This window comes from Amphiura filiformis, chromosome 3 (genome assembly GCF_039555335.1).
Source record: "Amphiura filiformis chromosome 3, Afil_fr2py, whole genome shotgun sequence".
NCBI classification, from domain to species: Eukaryota; Metazoa; Echinodermata; class Ophiuroidea; order Amphilepidida; family Amphiuridae; genus Amphiura; species Amphiura filiformis.
In genome coordinates, this window is record NC_092630.1 from 4,656,423 (window position 1) to 4,663,757 (window position 7,335).

The window sequence follows — 7,335 nt, forward strand, 5'->3', positions numbered from 1 at the left end:
CAGGTGTAATATATTCGTTTTTTGAGGTGTACATTTTGCTAGACTGAGTCAAAATTGTTATTGCGTGTAAATCGGCGTGCTTGACCAAAATCAGAAATAACAACCCGATGTATTTCTCTCATTTTACACGTATAGGCCTAATATAAAATAATAGTTTTTAGAGCGTTTTATTTCAGATCTTTCCAAATTATACATATCACAAAATAACATATCCATAGATTGTAGAAATATATCAAGGGGCCTGGAAAAAAAAATGATCTTTCAAAATTGATAGTCTAGTAAAGTTTGATTTGTGCTGTGAGTTCGGCTCAAAACATGCATTGCAACCGAATTTGTGACGTCATGCATTGATATTATAACATCCGGGTAAGTGGAGTCGATCCTACATCAGCATTTTGGTGTTAGTGAGAACGCGAAATCAATGTGGACTGAGTTCACTTGTATGTGGACTCGGACCTAGGTACGAGACCCCATGTCTGTAGTGAGAACACGACCTAAGATACAACCCAGCAAACACAAAAATGTTTTGTTGGTTTTGGACGGCAAAACATTTTAATAACATTGTCAGATTATATAAAGGTCATGAAAACGTTTTTTAAAACGTATAATATGAAGAAACACTACAACAACATTTAAATGTTGTCAAAATGTTATGGCAAAATATTTTTAGCAAAGGTTTTTCAAAAATATTTTGTCAATTTATAACATTTTATTATAATTAAGTTTCAAATCAAGTTTTCAAAATGGTTTTCTGTATGTTATTAAAACGTTTTAGACCCTTTATATAACCTGACATTTAAACGTGTCCTGTAAAATGTTTTGTTTGCTGGGAAACTGACCAATAGTAATCAACACCGTGTTTGAAATTTTAGTTTCAGTAAGGATTTACGATTGAAATTTCTGTATATTGCAACTGAATTCCTGATTTGTATCAAATTTGCATGGACTGTAATGTGTTGAATGCAAGGGTGAAAATAAGAGGGAGACAGGCCATGGCCCCTGGTTCCACCTCAATTTTAATTGGCCAGGGGACACTTTTCTCACAAAACCGGAACCCTGGATTCAAATTTCAAGCAACTAGTGCTTATGTAACTCATCCAGCACATCTTAATTTTTATTGGCCCCTTGGTGATTGGAAATGACCCTGGTTCATGTGTAAAAGTAGGCCCTGGTCCATCACTCCTTATTTTCACCCCTGGTAAGTGGCTCCTAGTTCATCCAAAGTGGCCCCTGGTTCACTCTAAATCTTGGTGAACCAGGGGCCACTTTTTTGACCAAAGTGGCCCCTGGTTCAAACTCTTATTTTCACCCTTGGTTGAATGGATTTTAGTAATAAGGATCTTTTGATACATTTCTGTATATTGCAGCTAAATCGTCTTAGCAATTTGAAAATGAATTATATGGCACATAATCTAAATGTGATTCACTCGTACAGTGAAGAAGATGAGAACAAAGAAAGCAGATCTTGTCTGCTGATTAGCACTTTAAGGTGGTACTACACCCCTGGTCAATTTTGTGCCTATTTTTGCATTTTTTTCAAAAATTATAGCGCATTGGGGACAAGTAAGATATGTATATTATAGGGACAAGGACTACAACTACTGCACTGGAAATTTTATTTCAGCACAGACAACAGTTGTGGAGATACAGTCAAAAATGAGGGAAAACCAATATTTGATCAATAAATCAATAACTACTTGCTTTGAGTTGCTGAATTTTCAGTACAGTAGTTGTAGTCCTTGTCTCTGTAATATATCTTACTTGTCACCAATGTGCTATAATTTTTAAGAAAAATGCAAAAATAGGCACAAAATTGACCAGGGGTGTAGTACCCCCTTAAGGTCTATTCAGTGATTTGCTCATCCAGAGGAAAGTAAAAATCATCAAAATTAAGATTTGAGCAACTTTATTAATGTTCTAGATATGTTTACATAGCCTGCTAGTGGTCAAAAGCTGTGTATTTAAGACAAAATAAAACATTGCAAGATGGTATTTTTTTACATGCATCTGTAATGTCTCTAATTAAGTAAAGAAATTAGCTATATGTATTTGACTTTAACTTTGTCAATAATGCTTTTATCTTTGTTATTTTTGCCAAAATTTTCATTTGAAAAAATACCTAATGACAATTTTAATGACTTTGGTTTGGCAATTTATACACAATTTTCAGTTTTATACACTTTCATAGGGGTCAGCAAAGTGATTGATAACTGGGATTGGAGTCCTATTGTAAATACATTTCTTTCTTTGCGGTGAATTAAAAGTGCAGTATTGTGTTGAAAAGTAAGATTTGGTGCATAGCACATGGAATTGATATTAGGGTAAGTGGAAAATCAGTACAAAGTCTCCCTTGGATTCTAGGGCATATACTTGGGATTAAAAAAACAATTGTATTGCCCTTAGAATTCCAAAGTCAGGGTCGGTTGGTCGGTTTACTTTTTTGCCAAATGCAATTTCAAGAAATGCAAGTTCACCACAAAATACCATGGTAAACAATGATTTATAGGGTTTCTTAGGCTTCTTTTTTTAAATATATTTAGTTATGGAGTACGAATTACAAACAGGCAAAACATTTTCACACATTTTTGTTTTGTGTATTTTATACTATATAGGAAAATTCAAATGTGAAAAAAATGCAACCCTAGTTGTTCCGATTTTAGGGTCAGTCAAAAAGAGCAATACAAATCTGTTTTTATTTTAGGCCTTATTACCAAATAAAATAATGTATGTGAAAACTTATATGGGGAACCAGAGAATGAATTGCATCTTGTCTGCTAGACATTCCACATACCTTGGCATAGGCTTAGGAACCGGGGGGCTTAGGGGCTCAGCCCCCTCAATAATTTGGTGCGTGGACTGGAATACCTTTCAGCCCCCCCAATAATCCTAGGTGAAGTTAAGAAATGTGATAAAATAGAGGGAAAATTGGTGTTTGTGGCCTATATTTTGCAAAATTTTCTGACTCCGAGTCGGCAACCCCCAGGGTGGCCTACCAAATTTTTAATGTTGAAAATCTTCGTAAGCCAATGCTTGGAGCAACCAACATTGTGGTCTATACCACTGACCTTCAGCTGGGTTGTGATATTAAAACACCTTGTAACTTTCCGTTGGTGTATGACGTCAGCTTGTGCCATCATTTGGTGAGGTAAAGTTTTAATTGTCCTGTCCCAACCGGAAGTTACAGTAAATGAAGGTGTTTAAGCTTTTTTTAAACCAAAAATTCAATATTAAAATAATAGCTGTAACTTACAGTAAATTAAGTATACATTTCATGTTTGCTGCAGAGAATACGTGTCACAGGTATTCGCCTATTGCACGGTTCCGCCATATGCGAGATGAGCCTTGAACTGGCAATAGACATGAAAGGAAGTATTACAATGTACTTAACTTTACGCAATGTTATATGACTGGTTCAATTCCCATTCATGCATTCTGCCAGATCGAGGCTTTCCTCGCATATGGCGGCACCATGCAATGGGTGAATATTAAATAGGTCAACAACAAAAATTGTACCTCAATATTGAGGGTTGAGATCCAGAAAGCCTTAACTCACAAAGGAATTCTTTGTTAGGCAAGGCTTTCTGGCTCTCAACCCTTGATGTATTGATGCCATATTTGGCAAAATGCATTATTTTAGTGATTCTGTTCAATTTTGACATAAGTTAATTTTACAAATGTAGATTATTTATATAGCTATGAACAATCAAGTTACTGTAATATTTGTATTTATTAATAAATATTGTGATATTTGATATTTTTACAGCTGATCAAAATAAAGTTTTGATACAATTACCAAAGATAAATTATTAAAATTTTTTATATGATCATGAACAATTAGGGCCTAAGTTATTGTAATTTATTTTTTTATTTATAATATAAATATTGTGATATTTCCATCTTGCAACTGACCAAAATAAACTTTTGATACAAGTTTGATTTAAGTTCTCTCTTAATTATCTTTCTTTACCAGTGTATTGTGTTTGGGTATAAGTGGCGGCACCACAGAGGTGAGGGCAGCCTTCCCCCATAGCCCCTAGTTAGGACAAAAATTCTACTACTTTTGGGAGAAAAAAATGCACAATTTTAGGCACATTTTCGAACCCCTGATTTCTCTTAGTCCCCCATTGCCCCTCAGGAGAATAAATTATGGTATATAGCACTGTTTAGTGTGAATGGGAGGGTGTAAGGGACTGCTCAATATTTACGTCAGGGGGAGTGGGTGTTTTAAGGGGGGGGCAAATTTGTTTGGGGTCTTGAGAGGAATTATTTCTTGCTCTTAGTGAAATTTGTAGATTTTTTTGGCAAAACTCTTTGGTAAAACTCCCACCAAATGTTGAACGGTCCCTGAAAGAAATGCTACAGAAATGTAGTAATCTGGACTTAACCTTTCACAGGGACAAGGCCGAATAATAAAAGCAAATGTTAAGGGATCGGATAGCGACGTTTGCACAGTTTTTTGTGGGACCTGTGGGCACATAAATTGCATTCTGATTAAAAGGAATGTCCTGATATCAAATAATTTTGATTTTTTAAAAATTCGCTATATAATACAAATTTTATGATAAATTGATATATTTTTATATTTTTGATATTTAACAGTCAGTCCTCAGTAAGCTTTATAAATCTAATGCATGATAGGCTACTTAGAGACGAGTGTATGTAACTGGAGGAAAAGCCGTCAATCATTTGAAAATTTTGACCTTTCGTATTGAAGATATACATTTTTATGCATACAATTTTTAGGTCTTTTGGGGATCTAAATTATTTGATATCACTAATCAGAAGGACATTCCTTGTATGAAATTTGGTGTGTCTGATGTGCTCTCAGGTCCCACGAAAAATACTGTGCAAAGGTAGGTGACCGAGCCAATTACACTTACAGAAACAAAACATATCGGGTGCTCATATATTAGGGAGCTATGACATTATTGGACTAACCCAATCTTTTTAGGTTAGGGACGAAATCAAAACTCGAGCGGCGGTTGACCGCCGGTTCCGTCCGGTTGCTATTGTTCTAAACAATGGTAGCCGAGCGGGTCGGAGCGGTCAACCGCCGGTCGAGTTTTGATTTCATTCCTTACTTTAATGGTCCCAAAACACATTCAAGATGTTCCCAAAATTAAAAGTGACCCTAAGTACGTAGGGCTAAGGCCTAGCAGTTATTTTGCCGAGATTCCGACGGATAATAGCACATAGACTATGCCATAGTCAATTTTTCAATGTTATTAATCATGATGAACGCATTCAGTTGAACTCGAAATCATAGTACTGATATTTATTACATCAAAATACTAGTAAATGGTTATAAAAAGTTTATATAATTATATTAGTAACAGTAAAAGTAAAGTATACGTAGGCTTATAAATATTATTGAATGCAACATATTATAATGGCATAATTATTATGCTTACTTCAATACTGAACAATTCTGATTTTAGAATCTACCAGTTTATTAATCGCGAAAGCCCGAGAAATCAGTCGATTTTTGGAAAATAAAATTTAGGTCAGTAAAATTAAGAAAAATAATTGGTTAACCACCACTAATTGCAATAGAATCCATTTAATTAATCACCATTCATTTCAGAAAGGCATATTTAATATTAAATACATCAAAAGTCCCAAAAATCCAAGTTTACAGTGGAACAGTGCCTAATTTGCATAAATGGCTGCTTTTGCAGGGTGAAATTTCAAAATTGGTCAAATCTTGTTAACTCCCATACCAATGTATTGCTCTTATCATAAGGATTCAGATAAAGTAGGCATATAGTTTGACCAATCTCGGACATATAGTTCTTGAGTTATAGGCAAGAAGGTCAAAGGTCAAATTTTGGGGCCCAAGCGTTTACAACTGAAACATGCTCCAATTTTAATCTAACCGGTATCAAATTGTTCCTTGGGAAAAAATAAATCAAAATAATCAAATCATTGTTTTGGATGTTTTGTTACATAGGTAACATCATAAAATCTTCTTTGGCATGTTACCAAGGTAACAAAACACCTGAGATATGGTAAACTATTCTTTTTATTAAATGTTTTTGCAAATGGAACAATATGAGACCATTTTATCATAATCAGATAATATCCCAAATATCCCAAAATTGGCATAAAACAAACGGTTTTGTTATTTTTGAAAAACGGTTTTGCAATTTTTATTTTTGATAAAAAACATACGGATAAATACCGTATAAATATTATATAATAACATGTTCTTCAGACCGATGTTTTTACAAACGTACCGTAATCGATTGCCCCCTCCCCCCTAAACGAAACTAGTTTCGATTATAGGACGTCATCGATCTTTTAGTTTGTTCCCGAAGTGGTGGGTGATTTCTTAATTTGACTAGCCTAAAATATATGTTATTAATCATGACGAACGCATTCAGTTGAACTCGAAATTATACAGATATTTATTACATCAAAATACTGGTATATAAATGGTTATATAAAAAAGGTTTATTAGTAACAGTAAAAGTAAAGTATAGGGGAGAGCGGGGAGTGTTCGCCCTATTTTTTCTGACCAGCCTAGCGATGTCAATTTTAAGGTTAGGGATGACCTGATTAGCTCATGTGAAAGCCCTATGTCTTAGCTATATACGGCCACAATCCCAGAACTATAGGCCTTACAATAGCAACAGGATAGAGCAAACAAAAAAGTTTTGCAAAGTGGCGAACTTGCCCCATATTGGGGCAGGTTCGCCCATATGGTGGGGTAAGTTCACCCTAATCACAAAAAAGGTTTAAACATTGCATAACAATAACATATTCAATGCAAACATTTAGCAAGAGTATACATGGCATTCATTCTCTTCTGGGGAGTCACTAAATTTGTTGCAGGGGTCGGGTCAGGGTAAAATGTAGGGGTCCAAAGTAAGCTTAAACGTATCATGTTTACAACTTCGGGGAGAAATGGATTAGGACATGAACGGTGGTATGAGTAATACCGATATCACATAACTAAAAAAAACATGTTTTCAGTAGTTTTACCTTGTTTAATGGTTTAATTATCAATATTTTGCATAATACGCTGATGGGGCAGGTCCGCCCTCCAGGTTGGGGTAAGTCCGCCCGGGGAAGATATAGGGCGAACATGCCCCATCCTCAAAAGGGCGAACGAGCCCCTTGTGCACATTTTTGCATTTTCTTCGGGGTATGCAAAACACAAATTGAATAATGAGTTTATAACTGCATTCAATCTTTGACAAATCCCATATGTTCCCAATACAGATTTCTATTAAAACCACCTGTATTTATGTATCAATGATAATACAACATTATGAATGCAAGAAAAAATTACGTTTTGGTGTAATTTTTTTGTTTTGGCTGCAGTTCGATGAA